The sequence below is a fragment of the Arvicola amphibius genome, chromosome X, assembly GCF_903992535.2.
Source record: "Arvicola amphibius chromosome X, mArvAmp1.2, whole genome shotgun sequence".
Classification (NCBI taxonomy): domain Eukaryota; kingdom Metazoa; phylum Chordata; class Mammalia; order Rodentia; family Cricetidae; genus Arvicola; species Arvicola amphibius.
In genome coordinates, this window is record NC_052065.1 from 31,331,509 (window position 1) to 31,350,590 (window position 19,082).

The 19,082-nt window shown below is 39.1% G+C and overlaps 1 pseudogene; it reads right to left on the reverse strand.

The window, feature by feature from the left end:
* The window catches only part of LOC119804186, a 28,888-nt pseudogene extending 10,043 nt beyond the window's left edge, over positions 1-18,845 (reverse strand).
* Between the last annotated feature and the right edge of the window lie 237 nt (positions 18,846-19,082).

Sequence of the window (19,082 nt, forward strand, 5' to 3'; positions counted from 1 at the left end):
CTAACCTCATTGTTTATCCAGGTACAAGACATGATCAGGAACAGGCTTTGCCCTATGTATATAACACACATCCGATCCCATACGGGTCTGCCAGGTCCTCTAGCACAAGGTAATGCAGAAATTGATCAATTGTTGATTGGTAGTGTGCTGCAGGCCTCTGAATTTCATAAAAAAACATCATGTCAATAGCAAAGGCTTGAATAAAGAGTTTTCCATTACATGGCAACAAGCTAAGGAAATTGTAAAGAAATGCCCTACTTGCTCTTTTTATAACCAAACACCACTGCCTGCGGGGGCTAATCCAAAGGGCACTCAAAGGAATGAAATCTGGCAGATGGATGTGTTTCACTTTGCAGAATTTGGCAAATTAAAATATATACACCACACCATTGACACTTATTCAGGTTTTCAATGGGCAACTGCTTTAAGCTCAGAAAAAGCTGATTCAGTAATCACTCATTTATTAGAAGTTATGGCCATCATGGGTATACCTACACAAATAAAGACGGATAATGGTCCAGCTTATGTCTCTAGGAAAATGAAACAGTTTTTTGCTTATTACAATATTAAGCATATTACAGGTATACCATACAATCCTACAGGTCAAGCAGTCATAGAAAGATCAAATAGAACTATAAAGGATATGTTAAACAAACAGAAAGGGGTGGAAAATACCCCTAGAAATAGGTTACATAGTGCTTCATTAACCTTGAATTTTCTCAATGCTAATGAGAAGGGGACAACAGCTGCAGAAAGACATTGGGTAATGGAAAAGTCTGCTGAATTAAATCAACCAGTTTATTTCAAGGATGTGCTGACCTCGTAATGGAAGCCAGGAGATGTGCTGCGTTGGGGAAGGGGTTTTGCTCTTGTCTCCACAGGAGAGGAAAAATTGTGGATACCGTCAAAATTAATAAAGGTTCGGTTTGAAGAGAAGCCCCTTGGAAAAGAAAAATAATTCATTCACAAGGATGATGATCATACTGATGGTAAGAAAAGCATATAGGTTGGGGGCAGGGTTCTTTTCTTATCTCCACAGGAAACCACTCATCTTCAAAGAACTTAAGGGACCCTGGATATTTAAATACTGATGCATGGACACTAGTTACAACCTAATATGGATCAACACAAACCCGAATATGTTTAGTAAGTATAAAACATTTTTTACATATATACTGTGCCTTTATTTATATGTATATAGAGCTGGTTTTGGAGTTGGACTATGGCTCAGTCCTTCTTCAATTCCAAGCCTGTTTATAAGAGATATCTCAGAGTTTCTGTCTCAGGTCAGGAGCCATGAAATGGGACAGAATAATAATAGTAATAATAATAATAATAATGATGATGATGATGATGATGATGATACTTGATAAACTTTCTTTGCCTTTCCTCATATCTGTGTCTGTCTTTATTATACCTTCCATCGAATATATATGTCTGTATATGTCTTTGTAGATAATGTTTACCTTTCCTGTAACAAACAACAAATTTTCCTTCAGTAATCTTTGAAGTTTCCAGGATGAAGATGGGGCCCCCACAACATCAATTTCACCTGGTTACTATGACGTCATGTTTTTAATAGCGCTAAAATTAGACTTTTTTTTGTTTTTTTTTTTTTTTTGGTACCAACTACACAAGACAGTTTCAAATGGTGTACAATTTTGACAACACTCTGGCTGGACCTCCTCAAAACACTCAGAGGCTAGTTACAATTTCCTCGACCAAATGTTATTCTGGGAATTTTACCATCATTTGCTTTCATGGAACCCCCTGAGAAGAACGTCACCCCCATGTCAGCTAGAAGCAATCTTAGAGGACAACGCCCCCTCTCCCAACAGAGTTTGCCCTCTGGTTTAGGGACATCATTTAGTAGTTGGTATAGGGTTGAGGGGATGGGGGAAGTATTATATGGACTCAGGGGTGTTTATGAAAAAAAAGGGGGGGGGGAAATTACCTGGTTTGATGGGATGATTGGTATTTGTAAATTATTGTTATTAGAAAATTGCATTGGTATTGATTCTTGTATATTGAACATTGTATGTGAGTATGCTTCTACCTCTATTGTATGAGAGTATGCTTCTACCTCTGTTTAAAACAATTGTTATATTGAGATATTTATCATATTGCAATGTACATTTCTACCTCTGATATTATTTGTATAATGACATTGTTTACGTTGGGGATATTGTCCTCATTTATTGCACAGTTGTTTTTCAGGTTTTTTAGATACATAGAAATTATATTTAGTATAGATAGTATAATCTTCGACCTCTTTGAAGAGCTGTAGAACATGGCCTTTAATCTAACCTAGAGTTTGGTACTTATGAGACACAATCACTCCTGGCAACACCACTCTACTCCCGAGAGAATGTTGAGCACCAAAGACACTCCACTGGGAGCTTGTCTTCTTCTTGGCAGAAGTGGCCTTTAGGCAAAGAAAAAGCCCATACCTCGACCACTGACAGAGTTTCAGAGTATCCGTAAATGGATAAAAACAGGATTGTCTTATCTTGCCAAGACAGGGTTGGACAGTTCTACAAAGAGTTCCTTGCCTTTGAAAAATGTTATGTCAGTTGTGTTAGGCCTTAGCCAAAGTTGGTTGCCTCAACATTGCAAAACGAAACTTTGGGTGACTGCCCAGGTAGTTAGTTGTCTCTGTCATTTGTTGCACATTTTGGAAGTTTCTTATTTGTACTTCCTGGTTGCTTAAGTAATATTACTTCCCTTCTCAGATCTTTGATGGGGTTGAAGATTAGATAATTGTAGTTACCCTCTACATTATTTAGACTCCTTGAAATAGAATGCTTAGTAAAACTTTTGTTATATGTTTCTTCTTAATATTGTTTGTTGTTTGTAATTTTATATTTATTATTTGTTCCTATTGAATATAGTTGTATTTGGTTTGGTTCTGTCTTATTTAGACAAAAGGGGGAGATGAAGGGGAAGCCTAGCCAAAAACCTTGTTTTGTAAGGTGTGTCCCCCTTGGTCTAAAGGCGTGTCCCCCTTGGTCTAAAGGCATGTCCCTCTTAGGCGTGTCCCTCTTAGGTGTGTCCCCCTTAGGCTAATATTGACTTATAAAATCTTGCGGGCCTGTGGCCCGCCTGCTCTTTGTTTTCCTGCCCTCCTTGCTGGAACCTTGGATTTGTAAGTTCCCTTCCTTTCCTTTATTAAAACTGAATTATATATATTAAAGCTTGTCTGGTGAATCATAACTGCCGATCAACCATGCACCTTCATGAGGCCAATGAAACTTCACATGTAGAAATTCCAACCCCAAGGTGATATACGAAGAGGTAAAGTGCTTGGTGAAAAGTTAGATAGTGAGATCAGACTTCATGAATGAGATTAGTGACCTTTACCACTTTCACTAAGTGAGGACCCTACAGTAAGAAAATGGCCATTTATGAAGCAAAAAGTGGGGTTCACCAGATTAATCATATCTGCTGTCATATTGATCTTAGATATGTCAGTCTCTATTACTGTGAGAAATAAGTGTCCATTAATTATATGTTTTTCAACTTATATTATTTTCTGATAGCAGATCAAAAGAGCTAAGTAAAGATTTTTTATAATACTATTTATAACTTACTCATAAATTTCAACACAACAAAATACAATTCTGTTCTAGAAAGTGGTATTTACATTACCAATTGTTTTAATGGGTGATTAACTAAGACACTCCCAAGTTGCTTTTAGTCATGATGAGGTTTTGTTTCTTTGTTTGTTTGGTTTTTATATTTTTAAATAATATTTTTAATTGTTTATTTTTATGTCTGTGAATCATATGCACTCAGCACCCACAGAGATTGGAGAAGGATGTAGGATCCCTGGGGAATCGCAGAGGCTCTGGAAGAACATCCAGTTACTGCTGAGAATTTCATGCAATGCATTTTGATCATGCTCATCTCCCCTAGCTCCTTCATAACCACCCTCTCTCTCATCACCTCTCTATCACCCCGACATTGAGTTTTTGTCTGCTTTTTTTTGTTTATTTGTTTTCTCCCATCAAGTACACTTAGTGTTGCTCAACTACTCTTGGGAATGGGGCCCACCATAGTGTGTGATCCACCTACCAGGGATCACGTCATTAAAGAAAGCTGACTCACCAAGGCCAGCTGGACTGGAACTGAATGAGCATGTGATCAAACCGGACTCTCTGAATGTGGTTGACAATGAGGGCTGACTGAAAAGCCAATGATAATGACACCAGATTTTGATTCTATTGCATGTACTGGCTTTTTGGGAGCCTAGTCTGCTTGGATGCACACCTTCCTAGACCTGGATGAAGGGGGGGGGCCTTGGACTTACCACAGGGCAGGGCACCCTGACTTCTCTTAGGACTGGAGAGGGAAAGTGGGAGGGAAATGGGAGGATGGGAGAAGGTGGAAATTTTTAATAAATAAATAAATAGATAAATTTTAAAAAAGAAAAGAAAGCTGACTGTAACTCCCTCAGAAGCTATCAAATTCTAATAGCTCCTCAGGTAAAGATGGTGGTTAGCATAGCAATGAAAAGCAAACTAGAACAGTTCCTTTTTGAAAGCAGTTTTTTTTCTAATTACAACACTATAACAGTCAGGCACAATGGTACATGTTCATAATCCTAGGACTCAGGAGGCTGAGGTAAGAAGACAGCAAGTTTGCTGCCAACCTGGACTACACAGTGAAAGTATGTATCAAAAAATGGGAAAGTAAAGGCTAGCAAGATGACCCAACAGGTAAAGACACTTGTCACCAAGTCTGCTTACGTATGATGATCCTCATGCTGAAAGAAAAGAACCAACTCCTGAAAATTGTCTGACCTCAGCATGAGAACTGTGACACACACAAGCAAATGGAACAATGTAATTAATTGAAACTCTGGGGTTTGGGCTGTTTTTCTGATTTTGTTTCCTTCTATTTTTGAGACAGAATCTCCCTCTGAAGCTTTGACTTACCTAAAACTTGCTATGTAGTTCAGGCTGGCCTCAAACACTGCTTGCCTCTACCTCCCAAGTACTTGGATTGAAGGCATGGGCCATGTCTTAGTTAAGGTTTTTATTTTTGTGAAGAGACACCATGACCATAGCAACTCTTATAAAGGAAAATATTTAATTGGGGCTGCCTTACAGTTCAGAGGTGTAGTCCATTAGCATCATGGTGGGAAGCATGACAGCACACAGGCAGACATGGTGCTGGAGAGGTAGCTGAGAGTTCTACATCTTGATCTACAGGTACCAAGAATTAAGCTGTCCCACATATATGAGACCTCAAAGCATGCTCCCACAATGACATACTTCCTCCAATAACGCCACACACACTCCAACAATGCCATACTTCCCAATATGCCAGTAATTCAAACACGAGTTTATGGGGGCATAGCTCTTCAAGCCACCACAGGTCACCAAGTGTTACTTCTGTTATTATTTTATGGAAAATCATCCCAGCATGGTGGCACATGCCTATAATTCAAGCACTTGCAATGTGAAGACAAAAGATCAAGAATTCAAGTGGAAATTCCCAAATGAAGAGCTTTTATAACAACAATGCTCCAAGATAACTAATGTATACATTATTTATTATGTCCTTAGTTACTTTTGTCTATTCATGAATCTACATATGTGAGTAAATAGATTTTTTAAGTTTTATAAATTGAGATCAAACTATAGTCTTTTTTTCAAAAAAAGACTATAAACTTTTGATCATACTTATAAATGTCCTTCTAGGCTACCACTGTGAGAAGTGCATTGTATTTTTCCTTATGGAGTCCTATAATGTACTTAAATCAACCCTTATGGCCAGAATATGTTTCCTACAATTTTTTATTTATAAATAGCATTTACAACAATATGATGGTAGATAAATATGCACACATTTGTGAGGATTTCCCCAGAATAAATAGGTAAATTACCAGACTAGATACATGATTCAGCAGCACCAAGGTTCAATTCCCAACACCCATATGGCAACTAACAATAACCCTTAGCTCCAATTCCAGGGGATCTGACGTACTCTTCTGACTTTCTCTGGCATCAGGCATGCATATGGTACACAGACACACATGTGAGCAAAGCACTCATACACAGAAAATAAAATAAATAAGTCTAAATTTGTAAATTAGTAAATTACTAGCATAGAAATTTCTAGTTCAAAGCACAGTACATTTCCTCCAATATATTTTTATTATGAAATGTTCAAGCAATCTTAAAAGTCTACTGGAAGTGATATTAAATACATATATACCCAACATTTAGCATATCACACCTTAACATTTTGTCATATTTTATTTACATCCATTTTCTTCCCCCCCCCCCGAATGTTTTTAAAGACAGGGTCTCACTTTGTAGCTCTGGCTGTCCTGGAACTCACTATGTAAACCAGGTTGGCTTTGAACTCACAAAAATCTTCCTGCCTCTGCCTCCCAAGTAATGAGATAAAGGTGTGTGCCACTATGCCTGGCTTATATCTATTTTCTTAACAAAATAAAAGATGAAGCATGAAATGCACCATCTAACATTCTCAAAACCTTTCCTCTCCTCCAGAGAGAGAATCATACCCTTATTTTGCTATTTCTCAGACCCATAATAGTTTTAAATTTTTGTTATCTATAAAGAGAAAAAGTTTGCATACATACATATATGCAAATACATGTATAAACAATTTATATACTGGTTCAACTTGTTTTTAAACTTTATCCTGCATATATTCTCCTGAAATGTGCTTCTTATTACACAGCATTGTACTTTTGAGGCTTGTCCAGGTTTGTACATGTATCTTCAGTTCATTTGTTTTCATAGCTATTTGTATGGTATTAACTAGATGGCCATACTATCAAATTTTAGTATTCTTTCTGGTGGATGTCTATATTGTTTCTGTATTTTTGCTATAATAAATAACACTGCTTTTCTGAAGCAAGGTCTCTCTATATAGCCCTGACTGTGTTGGAACTCACTATGCAGATCGGGCTGACCTTTAACTCAAAGAGGTCCTCCTGCCTCTGCCTCCCAAATGCTGGCATTAAAGGTGTACACCACTACACCTGGGATATAACTATATGCCATGTCTTCTTATTTGTGTGAACAACTGTTTCTATCTGGGATAAAAGTACTGGAGAACAGAACACATGTACCTTTAGCTTTCCTGGATACCAAGTTCATTTTATTGATAGAATCTTTTTACCCAACCCCATGAATTTTCATTGCTCCACAATCTTTGTCACCATATGATCTGACCTATCTTCCCCTCTGACTCTGACAATGAGGAAGAATATCCATTTCATTTCTCAGAATTATTGTCACTACCAAATATTTTCCACTTTTGTAAATCTTACTGTTGGATATTAGCAATGCACAAGTTAGCTCTCATTCTTAATTATAAAATGACACAGCTACTTTACCAGAGACCACACCTTTACCCAGAACCCAGGTAAGGCCCATCCTACCACACACAATCTACAGATTCAACATAATCTGCATCAAAATTCCAACACAATTTTTACAGACCTTGAAAGGACAATACTCAATTTCAAATTGAAACACAAAAGACCCAAAATAGTTAAAACAATTTTGTACAATAAAAGAACATCCAGAGGTGTCACCATTTCTGATTTCAGGCTGTACTACAGAGCTATAATAATAAAAACTGCATAGTATTGGTATAAAAACAGACAGATGCATCAATGGAATTGAATCAAAGATACAGTCATAAATCCACACACCTATAGACACCTGATTTTTGATAAAGAAGGGAGAAGTGTACAATGAAAAAAAGAAAGCATCTTCAAAAAATGTTGTTAGTCTAACTAGATATCAGCATATAGAAGAATGCAAATTGATCCATATTTATCACCCTGCACAAGTTCAAGACCAAGTAGATCAAAAATTTCAACTAAATATATTGAACCTAATAGAAGAGAAAGCAGGGAATAGCCTTGAATCCATTGGCAAAGGAGACAAAACATTAATAGCATGGGCACAAAGAACAACAATCAATAAATGGGACCTCATGAATCTGAGAAGCTTATGTAAGGCAAAGGACAGTGTCAATAGGAAAAAATGACATCCTGTAGAATGAAAAAAGATTTTCACCAATTCCACATTTGACAAAGGACTAATATCCAAAATTTAAGAACTCAATAAACTAGACATCAACAAACTAAATAATCCAATTAAAAATGGGTAAAAATCTAAACAGAATTCTCAATAGAGAAATCTCAAATGGCTGAGAAATACTTAGAGAAATGTTCAGTGTCTTTAATCATCAGGGAAATGCAAATCCAAACTAATTTGAGAATACCTTACACCTGTCAGAATAGCTAATATCAAAAAAAGTGACAGCTCATGCTGGTGAGGATGTGAAGCAAGGGGAACACTCCTCTATTACTAGTGGGAGTGTAAACGTGTACCACCACTTTAGAAGTCAATAAAGCAGATCCTCAGAAAATTGAGGATCAATCTACCTCAAGACTCAGATATACCGTTCTTGGGCCTATAACCAAAGGATGCTCAATCCTACCACAAGGACACTTGCTTAACCATGTTAACTGGTTTTATTCATAATAGCCAGAAACTGGAAACAACTTAGATGTCCCTCAGCAAAAGAATGAATAAAGAAAATGTGGTAATTTACACAATGAAGTATTACTCACCTATTAAAAACAATGACATCATGAAATTTGCAGAAAAATGAATGGAACTATAAAAGACCATCCTGAGTGAGGGAACCCAGAACCAGAAAGATAAACATGGTATGTAGTCACTTGTAAGTGGATATTAGCTATTAAGTAAAGGATAATCATGCTATAATCCACATACACAGAGTCTAAGTAATAAGGAGGACTCAAATGGGACACATGGATCTCCCTGGGAAGGGGGAACAGAATAGATTTTGTAGGTGGAGTGGTGACAGGAGGGGGTGGGAACAGGTGAGATCAGGTGGTGTGTGCGAGGGACAGAGGGAAAGAGTACTGGGAGAGATAACTTGACTTGAGGGGCAATGTAGAAATATAGTGCAGTGGAAACTCTCTAGAATCTACCAGAGTGATCCTAATGAAGTCTCCTAATAAGGAAGAATACAGAGCCTGAACTGGCCATCTTCTGTAAGCAGGCAGGGTTTCCAGCAGTGGAACTGGGACACCAACCCAGCTACAAAACCTTTGACCTACAATCTGTTCTGTCTGCAAAATATGCTGGGGCAATGGTGGCACAAAACTTGTGGGAGTAGCCAACCCATGACTGGTCCAATTTGAGGTCCACACCATGGGAGGAAGCTGTGGTGATATTTTGTTTGTAATCTAGCAAATAAAGCTTGACTGAAGATCAGAGTGCAGAGCTAGCCACTAGTTAGTCATAGAGGCCAAGAAGTGGTGGCACACACCTTTAATCTCATGGCTCAGGAGACAGAGGAAGATGGATTTCTGTGAGTTCAAGGCTACCCTGGGCTACACAAAATTGATCCAGTCTAAAAGAGAAACACTCTAAAAGAGTTGAGCAGAGGTGGCTCACACATTTAATCCCAGTACTTGGGAGTCACATGTCTTTAATCCCAACACCAGGGAGGTGGGAACAGGAAGAGATATGGCTGAGTGGAGAGAGGAATATAGGGCAGGAGGAACCAGGAGCTCAGATGAATTCTGAAGATACAATCTGAGGATTCATAGAGACAGATTCTGTCTGAGCATGCAGTCTGAGGAGTTAGTCTAAGAATGCAGTCCGAGGATTCAGACTGCGCATGTAGTCTGAGAATTCACAAAGACAGGCTCACCCCTTTGGTCTAAGCATTGGTAGAGGTATGAACTCCAGTGACTGACCACTCTGCTTCTCTGATCTTTCATCATTAACCCCTAAATCTGACTCTAGATTTTTATTATTAAGAACAATTAGAATTAGTGTTTCAGGAAGCCCAGGCCTGACAGCCTGAATGGACATGAACCAGAGGCAGGACAGCCCAGGGACCCAGGATAGAACCAAACATGACTGGCAAAAAATTAAAAGTCAATGAAATGATTCTTAATAATGTTATCCTCATAGATTGGTGCCTAGCCCAATTGTCATCAGAGGGATGTCATCCAGAGACCCACAGCCAAACATTAGGCAGAGCTGGGGAAACCCACAGAAGATGTGAAGGAAGGATTATAGGAGCCAGAGGGGTCTGAGGACACCATGAGAACACGGTCCACAGAATCAACTAATCAGGGCTAATAGGGTCTCACAGAGACTGAAGCAACAAACATTGACAAAGTGAAGGGCTCTATATGGGTCTGAGCTAGGCTCTCTGCATTTACCTTTTGGTTAGTATCATGGGGTTCTTGTGGGACTCCTAAAAGTGGGAGTAGGGGTATTTCTGATTCTTTTTTCTGCACTTGGGACCCCTTTCCTCCTGGTAGGTTGCCTCCTTAAACCTTGATATGAAGGTTTATGCCCAGTCTTATTTTTCGTTAGGCCATGTTTGTGGATAACCCTGGGAAGCCTGCTCTTTTTTTAAAAGGGTAACAAGAAGAGTGGATCTGTAGAAAGGATGTGGAGGTAGGAACTAGGAGTGGAGGGAGGGGAAGCTGCTATCAGGATACAGTTTATAATAAAAGAATAAAAGTTTTAAACAAATAAAATGACTATTTTTGTACATTAAAAAGTATAACATGCATAAAGAAAGCTCCTTTTTAACTCTACCACTCAAGTGTAATACCAAATGTCTAAGATTGACAAAAACTATAAATATAAGGTAATAAGCCTGATAAATAGCCTGATTTTATCACATATATATCTTAAAAAGCATAATGTTATATACATACAATGTTAATTATCAGTTTAAAAACAAAAATATGTGTCAGCTTGAATAGTTGTTAAAGATTAGAAATAAAATGTGGGCTGGGGAAGTATCTCAGAATTAGAGTAGTTGCCTAACATGCACAAAGCCCTAGGTTCTAAGGAGAGAGAGTCAGGCATGGTAGTGTGTGCCTTTAATCCCAGCAATTAGAGCAGAGGCAGGCAAATCTCTGAGTTTGAAGACAGCCTGGTTTGCAGAAAGAGTTCCAGGACAACCATGGCTACACAAGAAACCAGAGAGAGGGGGAGGGTAAGGAAGAAGAGAAGAGAAGAATGAAGGAAAGAGAAGAGATGAAAAGAAAAAAGTTTTAAATCTTTAGTTTTATAGTTTATAGAATCTATGATGAAAACATACCCAAAAGTCCAGGGATGGATGTACCTCAGTTTCTGTAGTGCTTGCCCACTATCTATGAAGCTATGGGTTCTACCTTTAACATAGTATAAGAACTAGGCATAGTGGCACACACCTATGATCCAGAATTGTCAAGGTTGAGGACCTCACAAGGATCTCCAGCTACATAGCAAATTGAAAACAAACTTAGGTTAAATGGGACTATATGTCCCCCCAAAAAACAAACAAACAAACAGAAGAGAAAAACAAATTCAACATTATTTAATTCTTACTATGTACCCAAAGTTGTTTTAAGTATTTAATATTTCACAAATAAGATTTAGAAAGAAATATTCAAATATTTTATGACCATGATACATGGGATGACTTTATAAAATATATGTTTATTAAAATGCATTAACTTTAAAAAATTAACTAAGTGTGGGGAACAGGGGAAGCCATGAGTGAAGGTATATTGTTGACATTGGCAGAGTCATGTCAAGGACCCCAGTGCCTCAGACCCATGGGAGAGGCAATATTTTCTGCAGGTGAGGCTCAGAGGAATGGCAAAGGCTTGTGCTGGTCCAAGTACGAGTGTTTACCAACAGCTGACAAGCATGTGCAAAAAGCCTGCAGCTATAACTTCCTCTTTCAAGATGCCTGTGACCTAAGACTACTCCCCCCAGAGACATGCTACTGATACTAGATAAACCCTCCTCCTTGTGCTGTATGTGATAAACCCACTAAGTTTCACATTGTTGCATGGTAGGTGATTTCCATCAGAGTGAGCACATCTCACCTTATCCTACCTTTTCTGTATGTCTGTCATTTCTTCAGTGTCTATCATTTCTTCATTCCACCATTAGCCCAGTCGGGTTTTCAGAACCTAACTGTACAAGATGCATCAATTAAGTATATTTCTTTTAGATGCATTTTTCTTCTGTTTATTGTGTGTGTGTATGTGTGTGTACCCATATGTGCTTCTGTAGATGTAGATGAAAGTTAGAAGACAGATTATGAGAGTTGTTTCCTTCCTTCTATCATATGGGTCCTCCTAGGGATCAAACTCAGATTCAGGCTTGGTTAATGGTAGGTACCTTTGGCTGAGTCACCTTAACAACCCATCATGTTTTATTTTCATCTAAAAAAGCCATAATTATTTTCTCATGCTGTCTGTACTCAAGACAAGATGATGTAGGTGGGTCTTCTTTCTATGTGTTGCTTTCATTGGTTAATTAATAAAGAAACTGCTTGGCCTGATAGGTCAGAACATAGGTGGTGGAGTAGACAGAACAGAATGCTAGGAAGAAGGCAGTGAGGCAGATGCTCAACTGAAGGATGGTGGAAGTGAGAAAACCTAAAGCAGTATGGAATAAGGGTTCAGGAGAGCTAGCTAGCTTAAAGAATTGCATGTTAGGTTGTATGATGGACAATTAAGATGAGTTTCCTGGCAGAAGGTCCTGTGTCAAAGTTGGGAGTTAGCCTCCCTGATTGCTGTATATAAATTTAATTCAAGCATGGTGTTCTGTCAGCTGTATTATCACATATAGCCAGACAGCCTGGAATCTTGCTACTCTGGGGCTTGTTTCTGGACTCAGCCTGGTCCTTGGTGAGAGTAGACAGATGGGTACAAATGTGGAAATCTTTAAATAACACCCTCTTGTAGAAGGAGCAGAGGGCTGCTCCCACCACCCGGCTCCTGCACAGCTAGCTTTATACCCGAAATAACAACACACAAATTGTATTCATTTAAACACTGCTTGTCCCATTAGCTTCAGCCTCTTACTGGCTAACTCTCACATTTTTATTAACCCGTATTTAGTAATGTGTGTAGCACCACGACGGGAGGCTTACTGGGAATATTCTAGCCTACGTCCATCTTGGGTTGGAGCTTCATTGCATCTGCCTCATTTCCCTTCTTCCCAGCATTCTGTTCTGTCTACTCCACCCACCTATGTTCTGACCTATCAGGCCAAGCAGTTTTCTTTATTAATTAACCAATGAAATCAACAGATTGATAGAAGACCCTCCTCCATCAAGTATTGTCAGTAACTAGTTCTAGGAGATATAAAGTCCTCTTTTAACTTTCAAGGGCACCACATTTACCTGGCACACAGACATACATATAAGCAAAACACCCTTACACATAAAATATAGGTGAGTTTTTTAAAAATGAATATTCCAAGGCATTACTTTCTGAGATTCCTAGACAGTCTACCTGCCACTACTCAAAACTCATGTTTATACATGCTAGCAGTTTTGAGTTAGTCTCTGCTCTCCCATGTTTGTCAGCTTTTAGTTACTGTAACATCTGAAATAAGGCTGAGGCTGTAGTTCAATAGATATAGAACTTGCCTAGTATGTATGAAACCCCAGATTCTGTGCTCAGCACTTTATCAACTGGACTTAGTAGATGCATATCTGAAATCCCATCACTCAGGAGGAGAGAGTTTGAGGCTTCCTTGGGACCGCCCCCAAAAAAACTGGTAGGCAAGATCAAATGAGTAGGTAAAGGTGTCTGCCTCAAGCCTGACAGCCTCAGCATAGTCATTAGGACCCATATGATAGAGGGAGAGAACCCAGCCTTGAAAATTTTCCTCTGATGTCCACATGCGCACTGTGATACTGACACAAGAGCACACAAACAAAAAATAGAATCAAAATGTGGGAAAAAGTAATAAAAAATCTGGGCAGTGGTGGTGCAAGCCTTTTAATTCTAACACTTGGGAGGCAGAAGCAAGCAAATCTCTGAGTTTGAGGCCAGCACGGCCTATAGAGTGAGTTTTAAGATGACCAGGGCTACACAGAGAAACCCCATCTCAAAGAAAAAGAAAAGTAAAAGGAAAAAATCTGCCTGAAATAAATCAGTTTAGGAAAAGTTTATTTTAGCTCATGGTTTTAGAAGTTTTAGCTCATGGTTCATGACCAATTGACGCTATTGTTTAGGGTCTGTGGTGAGGCAACAAACCATGGCAGGAAGGTAGAGAAAGAGAAGGAAACCACTCACTCTCTCCTTCAAAGGCAAGTCTCCTTCAGTGCTCTAAAACCTCCATTGGCCCCACACCAGCTTTTAAGGGACACATCCACCCCACTGTGCCTCTTGTTACAAGTGTATACCTTTGTACCTTTTTATGTACTTTCCTCTTTCTGTCTAAAATGTTTTCCTCCTCCTTACTCACTGGGAATCTGGCCATTTTTCAAAGTACTGATTCAGGGACCTGGAGAGATGGCTAAGTAGTTACAAACACTTGCTCCTTTTGCAAAGGACTCATGCATGTTTAGTTCCCAGCACCCACATCAATGGATTCACAACAGCCCCTAATTCTAGCTCCAGGTAGATTCAATACCTTCCAAAGGCACCTTCTCATATGTACACATTCCCCCTACACACACACAAAATTAACTTTAAAAAATACTAAAATGATATTTTTAAATAAAATCCTGTTCAGAACATAGTCCTTCAAAGACGGTAGCACCTACTCTCTCCCATATTAATTACAAAGTGAGAAAATCCCTTTACAATAGAGAGACTTAACTGATGTCACCTAACTGAATTAGCCTGTCTTCTACTGCTGCTAACAGAATACCATAGAATGAGTAGCTAGCTTATAAAGAAAAAAAAGGCTAATTTGAGCTTGTGGTTCTAGAGGTCCAAGTTCACATGTACAAATCTGGTGATTACCTTGCTGGCTGGTTGCCTTTCCCTTGTAAGAGTTGTCTTGGTCATGGTCTCTTCATAACGATAGAACTAAGACAGTTTCCACCCTCTTAAGACTTCACAATGGGAATTAGATTTCAACCAGGAAGCCTGGGGGATACATTCAAATCATATTCAAACCACAACATTCCCCTAACTAAGTAGTCAGAAATACGCCCATTGATGAGACAAATAGATATTTTATGCTCCCTGCTACAAAGTTACTGAGAACCACACATTCACATAGGACTCTTACCAAAATTATTCCCTAAAATCTGATCTTGAGTGAACAAACAAATCTTAATTGAAAAGCGTTCTATAAAATTGTCCTGTACCCATCCAAAATGCCATGCCTGTAAAGCCCTGCTCCCAAAAAGCAGGTTTGGGAACTTCTCCAAAGAAAGATATACTAAAGCCTGATTAATAAATGCTGTTTGCAGTGTTTGGGTACCATCCTTGTTGTGTACAGTCCTTGTTGTGTACAATCCTTGACTCAACCCTGTGTCACAAGAGAAAAAGCAGGTGTCAATACCATTATTGGGAGACTTCGAACAATTTAAATATGGATTGTGTTAGGTGATACATACATTCAGTAATGCTAATTTCCTGAATATGGTCTCTTACTATGGTTATGTAAGATAACATCCTTGTTCTTAGAAGATATGTAAAGAAGGACTAAAGTGTTACTTCAATAAACACTCCGGTTCAAAAACAACACCAAGCAAACAAATGAATTTGTGTTTCTATCTTTTGAGACAAAAAGCAAATGTGGTGAGGGTAATAGGTGAAAGGTGTTCATTTTTTTATGTTTTCTTTTCCAGTGCTGAGGACTGAACTCAGGGTCTTGAACATGCTAGGCAGGTGTTCTAATCACTTACCTATATCCTCGGTATCTTTTCTTACTCTACTCTTGCAGCTTTTCTGTATGTTATTCCAAAACAAAAAACTTGGATGGAACCAACTGCAAATAATAAAAGCAAAGAAAGAGCTTTATTCAAGGTTAACAATTTTGTGAAGCCTCCCATCATATTTCTCTCTACCCTTTTCTGGTAAACACTCAAGTGAAACAATCAATCACCCTCTCTTTGAATGCTTCTGTGATTCTTTATCAACCCAAGTCCAGAATGTATCAGATTTACAGCATGCTAACACTATATGTAAAGTCATGTGTAGTGACTCATTCATATACTCTAAACATTTGGAAGACAGAGGAGGGACTGGAAGAACTTTGGGGCTTGAGTTGCATACTGGGTGCTTATGCTTAGTGACCCTCAATTTTTATTATATTTATTCTTATTTATTTGTTTGTTTGTTTTGAGACTAGGTCTTATGTAATTCAGGATTACCTTGAACTCATAACATAGACAAAGATAGTCTTGAACTGGATATGTGTGTGTGTGTGTGTACATGTTTTTGTGAATTAGCATGAATGTGTGTACTCTGTACACATGTACATGAAAACCAGAGGTCAACTTCCTTTACTGTTCTTCAGGAGCCTCCCATTTTGGTTTATTTTATCTTATTTTTTTAGACAAGATCTCTCTATGTAGCTTGGAATTTGATTTCTAACTCACAGAGATATGCTTGCCTCAGAATTCCCAAGTGCTGAGATTAAATTTATATGTCATTATACCAGGCCTCAGTTTGTTTTTTGATACTATGCTGTGGAATATTCCTATATACTATGTGAAGATGTGTTACTATGATTGGTTTAATAAAACACTAAATGGACATTAGCGAGGTAGGAAGATGTTAGGAGGGATTTCTGAGGACAGAGAGCTCTGGGAAGAAGAAAGGAGGAGTTATCAGCCTGGACTCAGAGATCAAAGCATGTAGGAGGAGAGGTAAAAGGAGCAAGGCATACGGCAACACAAAGATAAATAGAGATGGGTTAATTTAAGTTATAAGAGCTCATGGAGACAGTGGGACAGAACTAATGGGAGATCACCAACTCCAGTTGGAATGGGACTGATGGACCAAACCCGTCTCTCTGAATGTGGCCAACAGTGGGGGCTGACTGAGAAGCAAAGGACAATGGTGCTGGGCTCTGATTCTTCTGCATGGACGGGCTCTGTGGGAACCTTCTCAGCTTGGTCAATCACCTTCCTGGACCTGGGGGGAGTTGGAAGGACCTTGGTCTTAACATAGAGTAGGGAACCCTGATGGCTCCTTGGCCTGGAGAGGGAGGGAGGGGAGGAATGGGTGGAGGGGAGGGTTAGGAAGGGAGAGGAGGAGGGGAGGGAAGGGGGAGGAGGAGGGGAGGGAAGGGGGAAGAGGAAGGGAGGAGATGGAAATTTTTAAATATTAAAAAAAACATGGGAAAAAAAACATCCAGGTATGCTTGCCCCTTCCTCTTTGGTTTCCTGCACTCCTGGCATTCACCGGATCTTTGGTTGTGTAAGTTTTCCCTCAATTATTAAAATCTTTTGAATAGAAAAAAAAGAGCTAGTTAGAAACAAGCCTAAACTATAAAAATATCCTCTTTTCTGTAACTGATCTCATGGTCTTAGCTGGTATTTAGAAATACCTTCCTTTACTACCCACTCTGCATTTCCTCCACCCTCTGCAAGGACTTCAGGAGGTTTTGGCTCTTTTCTAGGAGGAGTAACCCATAACTTCATTCCTGATGGGCCTGTGCCTTTGTCATCCTGCCTGGATTAGACTATTGTAATTTCCTGTTGCAGAATATTTGTTTAATTATGCAAAGATGTGTTGCATTTGTTTAATTATATAAAGATGTATTGCTGCTTTACCTGTCTGCCTAGAGCACCTGATTGGTTTAATAAAAAGCTGAATGGCCAATAACGAAGGAGAAGGGATATAGACAGGACTTCCTGGCAGGAAGAATAAGTAGGAGGAGGAATTTAGGCTCAGGGGGAGAAAAAAACAGAGACACCAGAGAGATGCCAGGGGACAGACAGACAGACATGGATGAAGCAAGAAAATAGGGCATACAGAATGAAAGAAAGGTTAAAAAAAATCTGAGGCAAAACACAGATAAATAGAAACAGGTTAAACTAAGTTAAAAGAGCTAGTGGGACAAGCCTAAGCTAAGGCTGACCATTCATAATTAATAATAAGTTTCTGTGTCATTATTTGGGAGCTAACTGGTTAGTGGTCCAAAGAAAATTCTGACTACAGTTTTCCACTGACACTAACTTTATTACCTCCAGTGTGGTGAAGTAATCCAATTTCTCCATGGTAATCTGGATCAATCACCTCTCTTAACACTATTATTCCTTTCTAAGCCTGTTGGTTTAAGGGTTTCAGAAGCCCAGTTGGCCAGAGGAAAGTCTGAACTTCCAGTTCAATGGAATATTATATACCATTTTTTAGCCTTGATTCCTGAATCAGTAGAATCTGGATATGTGAGTGAGAAATCATACTATATATATATATGTGTGTGTGTGTGTGTGTGTGTGTGTGTGTGTGTGTGTGTGTGTGTGTGTGTATGTGTGTGAGTAGAATCTGGATATGTGAGAAATCATACTATATATTGGACACTGATTCAAAGCATATCTGCTTTCTGAAGAACCCTGCCCCAGCCCTCTAAATGGTTCAGTAACTGTGCCTTCAAAAGGCTATTCCATCTATCAGGTCAACTGCTTCAGGATGGTGAAGAGCATGGTAAGACCAGTGAAATTCATGATCATGGGTCCACTGTCACACCTCTCTGCTGTGAAGTGAGTTCCCTGGTGAGAAGCAATACTGTATGGAATATTGTGATGGTGAACGTAAGCCCATGGATGGTGGGTTTGGCAGAAGCATTGCATGCAGGAAAGGCAAATCCATAGCCAGAATAAGTTTCTACTCCAGCAAGGATAAAGTGTTGTCTTCTCCATGGAGGAAGTGGTCTGATGTAGTAAACCTGATACCAGGTTACTAGTTTGTCTCCCCAGGGAAAGGTGCCATATCTGGGTCTCAGTGGTAGTCTCTGCTGTTGGCAGATCTGACACTCAGCAGCAGCTGTAGCCAGGTCAGCCTTGGTGAGTGGAAGTCCATATTGCTGAGCCATTCATAACGCTCATCTCTGCCACCATGGCCACTTTGTTCATGGGCCCATTGGGCAATGACAGGAATAACTGAGGAAAGAGACTGACTGTCCACAGAAATGGTCCATCCTATCTACTTGATTCTCAAACTCTTCAGTTGAAGTCACCTTTTGACAACCGTTTACACAGGACACAAGTATCTTCACATCTTCTACCCATTTGGAGAGATTTAACCACATACTTCTTCCCCCTAAGTCTTT